Source organism: Dendropsophus ebraccatus, chromosome 12 (genome assembly GCF_027789765.1).
Source record: "Dendropsophus ebraccatus isolate aDenEbr1 chromosome 12, aDenEbr1.pat, whole genome shotgun sequence".
NCBI classification, from domain to species: Eukaryota; Metazoa; Chordata; class Amphibia; order Anura; family Hylidae; genus Dendropsophus; species Dendropsophus ebraccatus.
Window position 1 is genome coordinate 5,777,269 of NC_091465.1, and position 19,289 is coordinate 5,796,557.

At 45.6% G+C, this 19,289-nt stretch overlaps 1 protein-coding gene across 3 annotated transcripts in view; it reads right to left on the reverse strand.

Annotated features, from left to right (window-relative positions):
- Window positions 1–19,289, reverse strand: part of PLEKHG5 (pleckstrin homology and RhoGEF domain containing G5) — a 189,548-nt gene that overhangs the window by 109,349 nt on the left and 60,910 nt on the right. The gene's annotated exons all lie outside the window — the stretch shown is intronic.

The window sequence follows — 19,289 nt, forward strand, 5'->3', positions numbered from 1 at the left end:
CCACCATGACCTGCAGCGACCACCATGACCTGCTAAGACAACTATGACCTGCAGCGACCACTATGACCTGCAGCGACCACCATGACCTGCAGCGACCACCATGACCTGCAGCGACCACCATGATCTGCAGCGACCACTATGACCTGCTACAACAACTATGACCTGCAGCGACCACCATGATCTGCAGCGACCACTATAACCTGCAGCGACCACCATGACCTGCAGCGACCACCATGACCTGCAGCGACCACCATGACCTGCATCGACCACTATAACCTGCAGCGACCACTATGGCCTGCTATGACAACTATGACCTGCAGCGACCACTATGACCTGCAGCGACCACCATGACCTGCATCGACCACTATAACCTGCAGCGACCACTATGGCCTGCTACGACAACTATGACCTGCAGCGACCACTATGACCTGCAGCGACCACTATGACCTGCAGCGACCACCATGACCTGCAGCGACCACCATGATCTGCAGCGACCACTATGACCTGCTACAACAACTATGACCTGCAGCGACCACCATGATCTGCAGCGACCACTATAACCTGCAGCGACCACCATGATCTGCAGCGACCACTATAACCTGCAGCGATTTATATGACCTGCAGCGACCACCATGACCTGCAGCGACCACTATGACCTGCAGCGATTTATATGACCTGCAGCGACCACTATGACCTGCAGCGATTACTATGACCTGCAGCGACCACTATGACCTGCAGCGACCACTATGACCTGCAGCGACCACTATGACCTGCATATGACAGCTCATCAATAAGATCACTGTATAAGGAGATAGAGTGCTATGCCTCTCACCAGCGCCCAGACGGTTAACTCATCTATAAGTGCTTTCAGGGAACATAGAAAACATACCTGGAGTGCCTACACTGTAATTTTGCCAAACATAGCAAAGCAACAAGTCTGTACAGAAAGTCCTAATTATATGTTATGTTATTTTACTATACAATAACATGGTGCAAAGGCGATACAATATGTATAAGCAAGGTACAGGTGAAAATATGCAGAGATCTCCAGTGCCGGGTGAAGGAATCCACCAGCGACCACAGCCCCCGGCTACAGATCTACACCCGGGATATTACATAGAGAGTCTGGCAACATGAGGGGTACAGAATGTGGCTGTATGCAGGGGAGTAGCTACTGGGGTGCACAGACCATGACCCGAGGTAGAGGAGGCCCCTGGATAAGGAGTTATCTCAAGATTAAGATATCCCCCGTACAGGGAGTAACTAGCTCATCTTTTGTGGTCCGACCACTGGGAATCCCAAAGATCATGGTAATGGAGGTCAAACGTCCATCCAGTGAATGGAGCAGCAGTGCGTATGCTCACCCACTGAGGGATCGGAGCTAAGAAGATGAAGAGTGGGGGTCCGACCACTGGGAATCCCAAAGATCATGGTAATGGAGGTCAAACGTCCATCCAGTGAATGGAGCAGCAGTGCGTATGCTCACCCACTGAGGGATCGGAGCTAAGTAGATGAAGAGTGGGGGTCCGACCACTGGGATTCCCTCCAATCTCAACAACAGAGGTCAAACATCCATCAAGTTAATGGAGCAGCTGTGAACATACTTGACCCTGGCTCAGTTTGGACTCCCACCAATCGGCTAATTATCTTCTATTCTCTAGATACCTATATACTAAGGTGGTGATCAATCTTATTTTTGAAGGTTTTCTAGGTAGATGTAACCCCCTTATTTCTATACATCCTCTAATCCAGCGTACTCTGCCATGAGATCTAGCCATTTGCCATGTTCCAGAGGACTGATGGAAACAATACTAGGCATCCAGAAGATCACTGGGATGGGATCAGTCATATGCAGGGGCGGTCTTGGCATTTCTGGGGCCCCAAGCAAAGTTATGTCCGCCCCCCCCCCCCTCGACACGCGTTCCAAAACAATAGACCGCTGTGTGTTGCCCCCAGTAGTATATACCCCTTGTGCGCTACCGCCAGTAATATATACTCCTTGTGTGCTGCCCCCAATAGTATATACCCCTTGTGTCCTGCCCCCAGTAGTATATACCCCTTGTTTACTTCCCACAGTAGTATATAGACCCCTGTGTGTTCCCCCAGTTATATATAGCCCCCCTTGTGCTCCCTCAAAAGTATATAGACCTCCTTGTGCTGCCCCAGTTGTATATAGACCCCCTGTGTGCTGCCCCCAGTTGTATATACCCCCTGTGTGCTCCCCCACTAGTATATAGGCCCCCTATGTGCTCACTCAGGGGTATTTAGCCCCCCTGTGTGCTCCCCCACTTGGATATAGACCTCCTGTATGCTCCCCCACTTGGATATAGACCTCCTGTAGTATATAAACCCCCTGTGTGGTTCCCCCAGTAGTATATAGACCCCCTGTGTGCCCCACCAGTATTATATAGACCCCTTGTGTGCTGCCCCAGTAGTATACAGACCCCTGTGTGCTCCCCCAGTTATATATAGACCACCTGTGTGCCTCACAAGTAGTATATAAACCCCCTGTTATATAGCCCCTCTGTGTGCTCCCCCCATTTATATAGACCCCCGATGTGCACTCCCCCTCCCATATAGTATATAACACAATAAAACAAACACTTATACTCACCTGGGTCCGGGCGTCTCCTCTTCTCTTCACTCTTGTGGCCGCAGGAAGGGTTTTCCCTGCAATCACAAGAGGCCGCACTCCCCTTGTCCTGGCGCCGATGCTTCAGTGATGTCACTGTAGCGCCGGCACCACAAGGACAAAGCTGCCACTTGTGACCGCAGGGAAAACACTTCCTGGGGCCACAAGGGTGACTGACAGGAAGGGAGCCAATGTCTCCCGCCCTGTCAGTGCTGCTGCATGTAACTATGAGCGCTCATTACGAGAGCTCATAGTTACAGTTCAGATGGCAGCAGCGAGCGGGGAAGCGGCCCTGTCCAGCGGTCTTGAGCACAAGAAAAGAGCGGGGCGTTGGGGCCCCCCTGGATGTTGGGGGCCCCAAGCGATCGCTTGGGGTGCTTGGTGCCAAAGACCGCCACTGGTCATATGGTCATCTGTAGTATAGACCCCGACCATCCAGCTGCCATGGGGCCCTAGAGAAGCTCTGAACTTATCTTAAAGGAAAGAATAGGGATCTCCTCACAGGTCCCACAAACCCAGGCATCATGGCCAATAAACACCAAGTGCCCTCATATCCCAATCGTGTAGGATTGATGTCACGTGGCTCCAGTGGGGACACCTGTGCCTCCTGGTACATGGCAGGGCTTTATATCATCTCTGACGCATCTCCAGATATAATGGGCGTCAGGGACAGCATGTCCGTCTATCACCTGGTAACCATCACCCAGTGGGATTGGATCCTGGGATCATGTAGGGTCGGCCCCCATATCAGGACCAAACATTTGTCTCTCAGTGTGTAATGCTTTATTTCACCTGTGGTGGCGCTGCAGGACATTTACCACTTATCACTGATCCCTGGGGTTCCTAGTAACCTATAACCAGTGTATCATCAACTACTTTAAATGGGTAGTCTTGCAATTTTTTTTTCTTTCAAATCAATTGGTGTCAGAAATTCGTATAGATTTGTATTTTACTTCTATTTAAAAAAATCTCCAGTCTTCCAGTACTTATCAGCTGCTGTATGTCCTACAGGAAGTGGTGTATTCTTTCCAGTCTGACACAGTGCTCTCTGCTGCCACCTCTGTCCATGTCAGGAACTGTCCAGAGCAACAGCAAATCCACATAGAAAACCTCTCCTGCTGTGGAGACAGTTCCTGACATGGAAAGAGGTGTAAATTACAAATTTGTATAACTTACTGAAACCAGTTGATTTGATTTTTTTAGCCAGAGTACCCCTTTAAGTGTCACCAAAGTTCAAGTAAAAAATAAGGAAGAGGAATTAGCAGGTGTGGTGTAGCAGCAGACTATCCTATACTATACATCCCGGTCCTATAAGGGGCTCAGTCAACGCTTGGTGGGTGTCACATCTCACATGTCGGCTTAAGACAGCAGAGACTGTTCTACAAGCGAAGCTCAAAATAAATAGAACACATCAAACTCCAGATGAACACATTGCGGCGTCTGACATAGTGAAGATCAGCGCTAAGCTCCCACCATAGCGTAAGCCGCGGAGACCGCTGACACAAGTGTTTTGGGAGGAGAGGGGGTCATTATTCTCAAATGTCTTTTTTTATTATTATTATTATTTATTTTTATTTTTTTTGCATTTCCAAAACTTAAAATCAGGCTGTAACAATGGGATGAACGTCCGGAGCAACCAATCACAGCTCGTTTCATCAATGGAGACGCCACCAGAATGATAACATTTACTGTCAGACGGGAAACCAAAAACAAAGAGAATGTCCTAAACTCTTTCCGAATACGACAAATCACCAAGATTCCTAAGAACACATAGAAAGTCCTTCCCTAATGCCGCTCCTCCCCCACTCTGTACGGCCATTTATAGCACCGCATGGGCCAGGGGGCTACGGTATAATTGTGGTACTCAGCCACTAGTTGAGATAGCTCATGACTGTGGTGTCCCTCGAGTGGCAACTGACCCACCCGGATTGTCGGTAACGCCACCCACAGAAGGGGGAAAATTAACCCAAGGTGTGCGGTGGTGTGTGTACAGGTGCCAGTGCAAGTAGAGATGAGCAGAGTCCCATGAGTTAGATATAAAAATAAAACAACTTTACTGTAGAGCTTTGACAGGTTTACAGTATATGCTTCATAAATAGTATACATTTTTGACATACACTTAAGTGCTTGACTTGAGGTAGGTGCTTGAGAAGAGTAGGAGAAGAAGTTGTAGTAGTAGTGCTTGTAGAGTAGAGAGTAGACAAGAGGAGTTTGCCAGAGGAGCCCCAACCCAGTGTAGCTTTGTACTCTGCTGGATCCTTGATAAATATCTTCTAATAGTGAAGTGATACTTGTTAAGACACTATCTTACCGCCTTCTGCCCTCTGGTATTGTAGAACCCGTCCCAGTAGGGTAGTACGAGCCCCAGCCATGGTTATCTGGGTGTAGCTAGGTGTCAGAAACTTCCCAGTTACCCCTGCACTGCACAGTAGGATACATAGACCTTTGTATATTGGTTGCTTTGACCTACTTTGGCTAGTTCCTCTTACTTCAGGATACTTCCCTGCACTTTCTAGATGTCTTCCGGGAGTGGGTCAGGGTGTTCCTTGGTGACTACTCTCCCTTGTTAGTGTTTAGCATTGCATAGTGAATATAGTAATTTGTATAGAAAAAGCGTTGGTCTCTATCTGCATCTGCTCACTTTGGTGGCTAGACTCAACTAACTCTTCTCACTTCCTCCTACACAGAGCTAACTTCTCCTACAGGGGGTGAATGTAAGAAAACAAGGATAGGTTAGGTCGAGAAAGAGAGAGCAGCATAAGAACACTACAAGTGGGACATCACATTATGTTAAAGGGGAACTTCCAGAAGGCTAGACAAATCTAATCTGCTGGTAGCTCCCTAGCACAGGGAGCTGAGGATGAAGGATGTCTATTACCTTCATCCTCTGGGTCATACCCATGCTGTTAGTTGTGCCTGGTAAACCGATAGGAGCACTGGGGGCGTGGCCTCTGGGCACCGATCTACCCTACCCCCAGCTGGCTCCCTCCATTGATAATGATTAAAGGGGGAGGGCCGGGGACCATAGCCGCATAGCTGGCCCGAATCGGTGCTGGGAGGGGCAGTAGCCATGTCCCAGGGCTCCTAATGGCTTACCAGGGATAACTAACAGCACTGAAACTGCGCAGACATACCTTTAACCTCAGCCCCCCGTGCCCACTAGGGAGCTGTCAGCAGGGTAGATTCGTCCAACCTGCTGATAGTTTCCCTTTAAATCAGGAATCAATCTAGAAACCGTGGATAGAAGAACTCTGGTGAAGCCCAGTGGGGCTCTGGGTACGGCAATGATTTGCTCTACTTTCAGGGTCCATTTAAAGACCCGGCCAGGAATGAACCACATCACATAAACGTAAAAATCCGACTAGATTTCTTAGAAAGAAGAACCCTGGCAATGCGCTGGGGTTCTAGGTACATCAATGACTTGCATGCCACCTACTCGAATGATAACCTGATGTTCATTTAAAGACAAATATGAACTAATATGATACAGTCCAAGGTCTGGAAACCTTGGAAAGTAGAGAACAAGCAATGGCGGGGGCTCTGGATATGTCATAGATTGGTAGATGGGATTGATGCAAGGCTAAAAGCTGCTGTCCCCTGTCCTCAGTGACGGCCTCAGCACATACATACGGCAAGACTCAAGCTTGGAGAATCTAATCTAGAATATGGCGGATCCTGAGCCAATAATGACTTCACAGAGCCCATTTATTATCATAGGGAAGGCACCAATCTGGCAAGCATAAGTAGGATTAGGGCCCCTTCACACTTCCGGGGCCATTTCTGTGGTCAGGATGAGGAAGCCTTTTTAGGGGGGTTAGGGAAACCATCAATGTTTCCTGACCGTAAAAAAGGAGGAAAACCACCAAAACATACTCATACCGGCCAGAAAAGTGGTTGACAGGTCTGGGAGCCAATGGCTCCTGGCCCTGTCACACACAGCGCCGCATTCAAGGACACCCTCTAGGAAAAATTCTGAAGGCTATCCATGCCCAATAGATTTCTATCCGTATTTCTTATCAGAATTTTCCTGAAGGGTGAAGGGGCCTAGGAGGACATGTTTGTGCTTTTTTGATATAGTAGAGCTAATGTAGTGCTGTGGGAAGGGGGTGAGCAGGGTGGGAGGTCTTGTGATCAAAAACTGAAGAGAGCAATGAATCGTGGGAATTGTAGTAAGAAAACTGCCCAACCAGCAAGCACAGTGTTTAATACAATCTAAGGCTATGTTCACACTACGTAACAGACCGGCCGTTCTGTGACACCGGCCGGGTCACGGAACGGCTGGTCTGTGCCCGGATCATCGCGGCCGGTACTTGAGTACCGGACGGATGATCCATCCGGCCGCAGAGCTCTGATGCGGGCGCATCAGCGTGCCCCCGCATCAGAGCTCCCCATAGCACACAGTGAAGCGAGCGGCCGCAGAAAACTGACAAGTCAGTTTTGTTCTTGCGCTGCATGGGCTCCCGGCCGGATCGCATACGATGTGTGTACGCTCCGGCCGGGATCCCATTCAACACAAAGCTATGTCACACACCGCAAAACTATGGCCGTAGTTTTACGTAGTGTGAACATAGCCTAAGGCTGGGTTCACACACAGTATATTTCAGCCAGTATTTGGTCCTCATGGCAACCAAAACCAGGAGTGGATTAAAAACACAGAAAGGCTCTGTTCACACAATGTTGTAATTAAGTGGATGGCCGTCAATTAATGGCAAATATATTGTATTGAAATAATGGCCGTTATTTACTGTTATATGACGGTCATCCACTCAATTACAACACTGTGTGAACAGATCCTTTCTGTGTTTTTAATCCACTCCTGGTTTTGGTTGCCATGAGGACCAAATACTGCCTGAAATATACTGTGTGTGAACCCAGCCTAATACAATGTGAGGGGCAGTTACAGATTTGCACTGGGGTAATTACCTGTGATCACCTGAACCTGCAAACCCATGCTGCAAATACAAGTGGATTAGGATGTGGTGAGGCTCCGGAGGCCGGGCTGTGTTTTGCTGGTGCCGTCACTGTGTAAGGCTATCCGCCCTGCGAGGCGAGGGTGCCACAAAGCATCAGGTTACTGTGAAAGGTAAGATAGAGAACAGGCAGCGCGGAGGAAATGAGTCTCCACAGGCAAAGAATCCCCGGAGGACAATGCACTTACCGCATCCCCATTATTCTGTGCACAGAATAAACATACGGTGACAGAACGCCGGCGGCGACTATTTGTTATCCTACGGTTATATAGAGCGAATGTACACGGCCATACTAAATATAATGCAGCTATATTAGTTGCATAAAAACATATTAAAGGGGTACTCTGCCGATTTACCACTTATCACTGATCACTGGGGTTCCTAGTAACCTATAACCAGTGTATCATCAACTACTTTAAATGGGAACTCTGGCAATTTTTTTTCCCTTTCAAATCAACCGGTGTCAGAAAATTATATTATAGATTTGTAATTTACTTCTATTTAAAAATCTTTTGTCTTCCAGTACTTATCAGCTGCTGTGTGTCCTACAGGAAGTGGTGTATTCTCTCCAGTCTGACACAGTGCTCTCTGCTGCCACCTCTGTCCATGTCAGGAACTGTCCAGAGCAGGAGAGGTTTTCTATGGGGATTTGCTCCATCTTGTTCCTATTAGTGCCGCCATCTTGTTCAAGATTCATTACAGCTAATAGGAATTGGAACGTATTGCGTCTTATAATCTAATATATGTATCAGGGATGTAATTATACAACATTAAGTACTGTATACAGCAGCCATCTATACAGCAGCCCTCTATAAAGCCTCTGAATACAGCCTGTGTCCCCCAGCAGCACAGAGGGTTTCAGGAAACATGAGTGATGACAGGGTTGGGACAGGATTGGAATTGCAAAACCAAGCGCTGATGGGAGTCTGTAGGCAAAGTGATGCAAATATCGGTAACTCAACCTCACATATAAATTTACATCTATGTCCGGCTGTGGGGATAACTCTGCGATGGCCGATAGATGGGTATTAGGACGGTCACTGGGTTTTCTGTATTTACCTGAATAGTAAAGTCTATGACATCACAAGAGGTAAGAGCGGTGACATCATACAGGATGGCTGGTCTAGATTATATGACATCATTCAGGTAGGTAGCTGTGACATCATAGGCGGGATCTTCCTTCCAACCTGACAGAAGGAAGAGTAGAGAAGAATGGCCGAATATCCCCAAACCCAGGTGTAACCCTTACATAGTTACTGTACATGGTTAATATGGTTGAAAAACACCCATGTCTCTGGACTGGAGGAGGATCCACTGATCCCTTAGAAAACCTCTCCTGCTCTGGACAGTTCCTGACATGGACAGAGGTGGCAGCAGAGAGCACTGTGTCACACTGGAGAGAATACACCACTTCCTGCAGAGCATACAGCAGCTGATAAGTATCGGAAGACTGGAGATTTTTAATCACAAGTAAATGACAAGTCTGTATAACTTTCTGACACTAGTTGATTTGAAAGAATTCGTTTTTTTTACAGGAGTTACCCTTTAATTTTTAATACAATAAAGAAGCAAATACTATTTATAAATATCAAAATGCAGAAAAAAACATAGAAGAAAGATTATCTATGCGGCGGGCTACAGATGAAGGCAGAATGATAAAACTTCTGCTACGCTGAGGGTCTACAGTCCGTGAATCCATCAGATCCCATATGGTTCCATTATACTGTAAGGGATCACTCCGCCCAGATAAGGAAATTAAGGAAAGTAATAAGAGAAGGATGTGACCTTCACAATAACTATAGAGGGGTCCGGGTGGTGGCGGCGGTCCATGTGCGCAAATATAAACACTGAGTGATGTCACCACCAGGGGGCACAACCATCTGCATTGGAGAGGATCGCCCCGGATATTGTTGGGGTTAACAGCTGGAGCATTTTGGGGTCATGAAATGCAATGAACAGGCGGAGATTTACACCAGAATTTGCACAAATTTCTTGCTTTAAATTAAAGGGTTATCCAAGTTATCCAAAGATTCATTGTCCTCACAGGATAGGAGATGAGTGGCGGCCATCTTGGTAACCCTGCGTCTGCCGTGGAGGTGGAGCGGACAATATTGGGCTCTATGGTCCTGAGACAATGGAACGCCATTCAGCAGTGAACATGTGGATCTGCGGATATTTCTGGATGAGCCCTCCATACCGCGCTGCCTGACACCGTCCTTTCACCAGCAGAAATCCAGTCATTTATTTCCTCAGCGCTCTATTTACTTTGTCTTACCGTGTTTATAAAAGCCGATCCCAGATCAACTACTTCATGAAATCTATAGCAACCGGGCGGAAAACAGAACCAGCAGCAAACACCCAGGATGCAACCATCCTGCACCATGCATTACACTGCACCATGCATTACACTGCACCATGCTTTACACTGCACCATGCTTTACACTGCACCATGCTTTACACTGCACCATGCTATACACTGCACCATGCTTTACACTGCACCATGCGTTACACTGCACCATGCGTTACACTGCACCATGCTTTACACTGCACCATGCATTAGACTGCACCATGCATACACTGTACCACGCTATACACTGCACCATGCTTTACACTGCACCATGCATTACACTGCACCATGCTATACACTGCACCATGCATTACACTGCACCATGCATTACACTGCACCATGCTTTACACTGCACCATGCATTAGACTGCACCATGCATACACTGCACCATGCTTTACACTGCACCACGCTATACACTGCACCATGCATTACACTGCACCATGCTTTATACTGCACCATGCTATACACTGCACCATGCATTACACTGCACCATGCATTACACTGCACCATGCTATACACTGCACCATGCTATACACTGCACCATGCATTACACTGCACCATGCATTACACTGCACCATGCATTAGACTGCACCATGCATTAGACTGCACCATGCATACACTGCACCATGCTTTACACGGCACCATGCATTACACTGCACCATGCATTAGACTGCACCATGCTTTACACTGCACCATGCATTACACTGCACCATGCTTTACACTGCACCATGTATTACACTGCACCATGCTTTACACTGCACCATGCATTACACTGCACCATGCTTTACACTGCACCATGCTTTACACTGCACCATGCTTTACACTGCACCATGCATTACACTGCACCATGCTTTACACTGCACCATGCATTACACTGCACCATGCATTACACTGCACCATGCATACACTGCACCATGCTTTACACGGCACCATGCATTACACGGCACCATGCTTTACACGGCACCATGCATTACACTGCACCATGCATTACACTGCACCATGCTTTACACTGCACCATGTATTACACTGCACCATGCTTTACACCAGTGCTTCTCAAACAGTGAGGCGCCCCCTAGTTGCTGGTGAGGCCCAGCTGCGGAGCCAGTTTTCACAAAAGTAACTATGATCTACACAATCCTTTTGCTGTTAACAAAAATCTCCATTTTGGCAGCATTATTAAGTTATTTTGTACACTCTTTATTAGTATCTAGAGCTTGGGAGATGGGTGACAGGCGGCCCTAGCATTATTTTAAGATTTTAAATGGACTTTCACCACAGATGGTGAGGCCCAGGCACCCTCTTGGTCAGTCTGGTGAGGCCCAGGCATTGCCTTGGTCTGTTGGGTGAGGCTCCAGTAGAAAAAGTTTGAGAAGCGCTGCTTTAGGGTATAAACCCACACACCGTATACACAGCGTATTTACTGCTGCGATACGCAGCGAATACGCAGAAAAAACGCAACAAATACGCAACAAAAACGCAGCAGATTAGATCTAAATAACTGAACTCAGCATTAAATCTTCACCATCAAACTGCTGCGTATTTGCTGCGTATTTGTTGCGTATTTGCTGCGTATACGGTGTGTGGGTTTGTACCCTGACACTGCACCATGCTTTACACTGCACCATGCTTTACACTGCACCATGCATTACACTGCACCATATATTACACTGCACCTTGCTTTACACTGCACCATATATTACACTGCCCCATGCTTTACACTGCACCATATATTACACTGCACCATATATTACACTGCACCATATATTACACTGCACCATATATTACACTGCACCTTGCTTTACACTGCACCATGCTTTACACTGCACCATGCTTTACACTGCACCATATATTACACTGCACCTTGCTTTACACTGCACCATATATTACACTGCACCTTGCTTTACACTGCACCATATATTACACTGCACCATATATTACACTGCACCATATATTACACTGCACCTTGCTTTACACTGCACCATATATTACACTGCACCATGCTTTATACTGCACCATATATTACACTGCACCTTGCTTTACACTGCACCATATATTACACTGCACCATGCTTTACACTGCACCATGCTTTACACTGCACCATGCTTTACACTGCACCATATATTACACTGCCCCATGCTTTACACTGCACCATGCTTTACACTGCACCATATATTACACTGCACCTTGCTTTACACTGCACCATATATTACACTGCACCATATATTACACTGCACCATATATTACACTGCACCTTGCTTTACACTGCACCATGTGTTACACTGAACCATGTGTTACACTGCACCATGCATTACACTGCACCATGTGTTACACTGCACCATGTGTTACACTGCACCATGCATTACACTGCACCATGCTTTACACTGCACCATGCATTACACTGCACCATGCTTTACACTGCAGCACCCACTATGCGTCTCCCATCTAGGATACAGACTGATCAGTACAGTCCAGAGACATCATCACATGTACAACCTCATCATTACTCTTCATAACAACTCTAACTTGGTATTACACAAGCCGATGCGGGCCCGATCAATAATGTAAACGAGCGCCGATCTAGCAGATCGTCGCTGGTTTACTGGGCCTACTCCACGGCCTGATAATCGTTTAGCAAGGGCTACAGGGACATCGTTACCGATGTCCTTGTAGCCCTTGTTGTTAAACACCATACATTACCTCACCAGGGCTTCTCCTGCGCTTCTTCCTCCCGGTCCCGAGCGCAACAGCAGCTTTGGAGCGGCCTGTCTGAGCTGACAGACCTCTCAGCCAATCACTGGCCACAGCAGTCCCAGCGGTCCCATCCAGTGATTGGCTGAGTGGTCTGTCAGCTCAGAAAGGCCGCTCCGAAGCTGCTGCTGCGCCGGACAGCAGGCGAAGACCTGCAACCTGGTGAGGTAATGTATGGTTTGTTAAATCGTTGGTCGCCTGCCACACACCGCTATTCCACGTAGCGATGTGCGGTCGGTGACCGATGAATTTAGGTTTGCACCTAAATGATCGATCAGCCGATGACACATTCATCAGCTGATCATTGTCCCTATTGCACAGAGTGATAATCGGCCGAATTGCTCCGTGGTATAGGCCCCTTACTCATGGAAACTCCAGAGCTGCACTCACTATTCTGCTAGTGGGGTCACTGTGTACATACATTACATTACTGATCCTGAGTTACATCCTGTATTATACTCCAGAGCTGCACTCACTATTCTGCTGGTGGGGTCACTGTGTACATACATTACATTACTGATCCTGAGTTACATCCAGTATTATACTCCAGAGCTGCACTCACTATTCTGCTAGTGGGGTCACTGTGTACATACATTACATTACTGATCCTGAGTTACATCCAGTATTATACTCCAGAGCTGCACTCACTATTCTGCTGGTGGGGTCACTGTGTACATACATTACGGATCTCTCTCTGTGTGTGTATGTGTATATATATATATATATATATATATATATATATATATACACACATAATACTGTAGGACAATGTCACTTTGGGGCCAATCACCTGTCACTCGGGTTGATTTCTTATGGGAAGATTTACCAATAAGTGATTGGACCTTTATTGATGATGTGTCCTGTGTGCAGTGATAACAATGATCAAATGTAATGATAGGTGGACGTGTTCTATATAGATAGAGACCCCTATACAATCTCCAGGGAACCCCAGTCCTTGTTATTTACACCCCTACATTTGTCACCTATCCTGATTGGCTACAGAGTGTTCTATCCCCGCCCACTTCAGAACTCGTCTCCAGATGCTCCAACCATCCCTACGTTCTGATTGGCTAGAGCGTTCTATCCCCGCCCCTTTCCAATAAGGTCACCCCAGGACTAGATATCGCCGAGGAGCTCGTCCCCGGTGAGATAATAAATGATCAGGTCATGTGTCATCCAATCCGCAATGTAAGATAAATATTGTGACGTTACGGCATCTGTGATCAAAGGGATTAAGGTCAAGAGGATTCCAGGATTCCTGCCGCCACCTTGGATATCATACAAATAAATAAAAGGTGATATAGATGCCTCCCCGAGATCCGTCACCTGATATCACCTCCTCAGTAATACACATTGGATTAGGGGGCCCTGATGTTGGCCTATGTACTGGACTCTAAAGGGCGGCCAATTATCGAACAACAGGAAGGGCAGCCATATTGGTTGTCATCTGTGAATCAGCTTCTCAGACACTAAGAACCCACATTATTCAGAAGAAGGGGGTTATTATTAGTCGCAGAAAAAATTATTGAATATACCCTTAAAGGGGCAATAAACTTATACAGTGTGAAGTAACTAATGAAGGATCTAAAGGGGCGGAGCATGACACATGGATTCACCAAACCCTAAAGAGGGGATCTGTACCAGTCACTTAGCTCCAACACTGGTTATATGGACAATTTGGCGTCCGCAAATCCCACATCTCATCACTAAATGTTTTCACTAACAGCGAGCGGAAATGTGGACTCATTACTGGAAGTGGCGGCTACTTGGATTCTGTGATTATATCTTATTTCCAGAACAAGGAGGATAAACCCCCTCTGTATATTACTCCAGAACCTCTGTGAGGTTATTGTTACGTCTAAGAAACATGGAGGGCCCCCCCCCCAAATACCATCCGCCAACAACACCAACCGAAAGAACACCTACCACCAACAACAGCGACCGGCAATAACACCAACCGTAAAGAACACCGACCGCAACAACACCGGCCCCAACAACACCGACAGTAAAAAACACCTAACAGCGACCGGCAATAACACCAACCGTAAAGAACACTTACCACCAACAACAGCGACCGGCAATAACACCAACCGTAAAGAACACTTACCACCAACAACAGCGACCGGCAATAACACCAACCGTAAAGAACACTTACCACCAACAACAGCGACCGGCAATAACACCAACCGTAAAGAACACCGATCCTAAAGAACACCAACCGGCAACAACACCAACAGTAAAGAACACCTACTGCCAACAACTGCGACCGGCAATAACACCAACCGTAAAGAACACCTACCGCCAACAACACCAACTGTAAAGAACACTGATCGTAAAGAACACAGATAGGCAACAACACTGAGCGTAAAGATCACTTACCGGCAAGAACACCAACCAGCAATGACGCCGACCTCAAAGAACAGCAATGGGCAACAACACAAAACGTAAAGAACACCGACTGACAACAACACTGACCGTAAAGAACACCAACCAGCAATAAAACCAACCGTAAAGAACACCAACTGGCAACAACACTGACCATAAAGTACTAAATCAGACATAAAGCCAAAAGAAAACCAAATGTTCCTCATCAGTGACGACAACCAGACGGACGGGATCCATCATAGAGACATTAAAGACGATTAATAAGAACGAGTGAGGATCAAAGAGGACGAGAATCCTAATAAAAGCGAAAACAACTACAAAAGAGGCGACAGATAAAGCATCAAATACTCCAAGCTGCAGATTAATGGAGGGAGAGGCCGATCATCCTCATAGTTATGGGAGGAGGGGGAATCACATGACAACACGCGGACACATTCACCTCATCGCCCAATACGAGAGAGTCACACTGGGTCACTGCAACTATACTGCTGAGCCGGCGTAATACAGCCCATATAATATATAACAGATAGAGAGAGAGAGATAGATAGATAGATAGATAGATAGATAGATAGATAGATAGATAGGAGATAGATAGATAGGAGATAGATAGATAGGAGATAGATAGGAGATAGATAGATAGATAGATAGATAGATAGATAGATAGATAGAGAGAGAGATAGATAGATAGATAGATAGATAGATAGGAGATAGATAGAAAGATAGGAGATAGATAGATAGGAGATAGATAGATAGATAGATAGATAGATAGATAGGTAGATAGATAGATAGATAGGAGATAGATAGATAGATAGATAGGAGATAGATAGATAGATAGATAGATAGAGAGATAGAGAGATAGATAGATAGGAGATAGATAGATAGATAGGAGATAGATAGATAGATAGATAGATAGATAGATAGATAGATAGGAGATAGATAGATAGATAGATAGATAGATAGATAGATAGAAGATAGATAGGAGATAGATAGATAGATAGATAGATAGGATATAGATAGATAGATAGATAGATAGGAGATAGATAGATAGGAGATAGATAGATAGATAGATAGATAGATAGATAGATAGATAGGAGATAGATAGATAGATAGATAGATAGATAGATAGATAGGAGATAGATAGATAGATAGATAGATAGATAGATAGATAGATAGGAGATAGATAGATAGATAGATAGATAGGAGATAGATAGGAGATAGATAGATAGGAGATAGATAGATAGATAGATAGATAGATAGATAGATAGGAGATAGATAGATAGATAGATAGATAGATAGATAGATAGATAGATAGGAGATAGATAGAAGATAGATAGATAGGAGATAGATAGATAGGAGATAGATAGATAGATAGATAGATAGATAGATAGATAGATAGATAGATAGATAGGAGATAGATAGATAGATAGATAGATAGATAGATAGATAGGAGATAGATAGATGGATAGGAGATAGATAGATAGATAGATAGATAGATAGATAGATAGATAGATAGATAGGAGATAGACAATAGCTCCTATGAGACTGAATGATATTTAGCGATTATCGACTAATGATAAACAATCGGAAACGACACTGTTTTATCATTAACCTGAACTCATCCCCATATTACACAGCGACAGTCGTTACCATCGTTATTACCATCTGATCCCAGTAAAAAAAGGAACGACGTGCAATTACACAGGACGATTAGCGACCGAGTAACAATGACTTCAGGGTCAGATCTAAATCAACGACACAAATGATTTCTCAATCATTGTCTGAGGTTACACAGGACGATTATCGTTTAAATTCGAACAATATAACGATTACCCGCACGATAATCGCCCCGTGTAATAGGACTCCAAGGCTCAAGTCTATGGGATCTATACTGTCTCTATAGAGGTCGGAGATACAAGGTGAGGTCTATACTGTCTCTATAGAGGTCGGAGATACAAGGTGAGGTCTATACTGTCTCTATAGGGGTGGGAGATACAAGGTGAGGTCTATACTGTCTCTATAGAGGTCGGAGATACAAGGTGAGGTCTATACTGTCTCTATAGAGGTCGGAGATACAAGGTGAGGTCTATACTTTCTCTATAGAGGATGGAGATACAAGGTGAGGTCTATACTGTCTCTATAGAGGTCGGAGATATAAGGTGAGGTCTATACTGTCTCTATAGAGGTGGGAGATACAAGGTGAGGTCTATACTGTCTCTATAGAGGATGGAGATACAAGGTGAGGTCTATACTGTCTCTATAGAGGTGGGAGATACAAGGTGAGGTCTATACTGTCTCTATAGAGGTGGGAGATACAAGGTGAGGTCTATACTGTCTCTATAGAGGTCGGAGATATAAGGTGAGGTCTATACTGTCTCTATAGAGGATGGAGATACAAGGTGAGGTCTATACTGTCTCTATAGAGGTGGGAGATACAAGGTGAGGTCTATACTGTCTCTATAGGGGATGGAGATACAAGGTGAGGTCTATACTGTCTCTATAGAGGTGGGAGATACAAGGTGAGGTCTATACTGTCTCTATAGAGGATGGAGATACAAGGTGAGGTCTATACTGTCTCTATAGAGGATGGAGATACAAGGTGAGGTCTATACTGTCTCTATAGAGGTGGGAGATACAAGGTGAGGTCTATACTGTCTCTATAGGGGATGGAGATACAAGGTGAGGTCTATACTGTCTCTATAGAGGTTGGAGATACAAGGAGAGGTCTATACTGTCTCTATAGAGGTCGGAGATACAAGGTGAGGTCTATACTGTCTCTATAGAGGTCGGAGATACAAGGTGAGGTCTATACTGTCTCTATAGAGGTCGGAGATATAAGGTGAGGTCTATACTGTCTCTATAGGGGATGGAGATACAAGGTGAGGTCTATACTGTCTCTATAGAGGTCGGAGATACAAGGTGAGGTCTATACTGTCTCTATAGAGGATGGAGATACAAGGTGAGGTCTATACTGTCTCTATAGAGGATGGAGATACAAGGTGAGGTCTATACTGTCTCTATAGAGGATGGAGATACAAGGTGAGGTCTATACTGTCTCTATAGAGGTGGGAGATACAAGGTGAGGTCTATACTGTCTCTATAGAGGTCGGAGATACAAGGTGAGGTCTATACTGTCTCTATAGAGGTCGGAGATACAAGGTGAGGTCTATACTGTCTCTATAGAGGTCGGAGATACAAGGTGAGGTCTATACTGTCTCTATAGAGGTGGGAGATACAAGGTGAGGTCTATACTGTCTCTATAGAGGATGGAGATACAAGGTGAGGTCTATACTGTCTCTATAGAGGTCGGAGATACAAGGTGAGGTCTATACTGTCTCTATAGAGGTCGGAGATACAAGGTGAGGTCTATACTGTCTCTATAGAGGTCGGAGATATAAGGTGAGGTCTATACTGTCTCTATAGAGGATGGAGATACAAGGAGAGGTCTATACTGTCTCTATAGAGGATGGAGATACAAGGTGAGGTCTATACTGTCTCTATAGAGGTCGGAGATACAAGGTGAGGTCTATACTGTCTCTATAGAGGTGGGAGATACAAGGTGAGGTCTATACTGTCTCTATAGAGGTCGGAGATACAAGGTGAGGTCTATACTGTCTCTATAGAGGATGGAGATACAAGGTGAGGTCTATACTGTCTCTATAGAGGTGGGAGATACAAGGTGAGGTCTATACTGTCTCTATAGAGGTCGGAGATACAAGGTGAGGTCTATACTGTCTCTATAGAGGTCGGAGATACAAGGTGAGGTCTATACTGTCTCTATAGAGGTGGGAGATACAAGGTGAGGTCTATACTGTCTCTATAGAGGTCGGAGATACAAGGTGAGGTCTATACTGTCTCTATAGAGGTCGGAGATACAAGGTGAGGTCTATACTGTCTCTATAGAGGATGGAGATACAAGGTGAGGTCTATACTGTCTCTATAGAGGTGGGAGATACAAGGTGAGGTCTATACTGTCTCTATAGAGGATGGAGATACAAGGTGAGGTCTATACTGTCTCTATAGAGGTCGGAGATACAAGGTGAGGTCTATACTGTCTCTATAGAGGTCGGAGATATAAGGTGAGGTCTATACTGTCTCTATAGAGGATGGAGATACAAGGTGAGGTCTATACTGTCTCTATAGAGGATGGAGATACAAGGTGAGGTCTATACTGTCTCTATAGAGGTCGGAGATATAAGGTGAGGTCTAT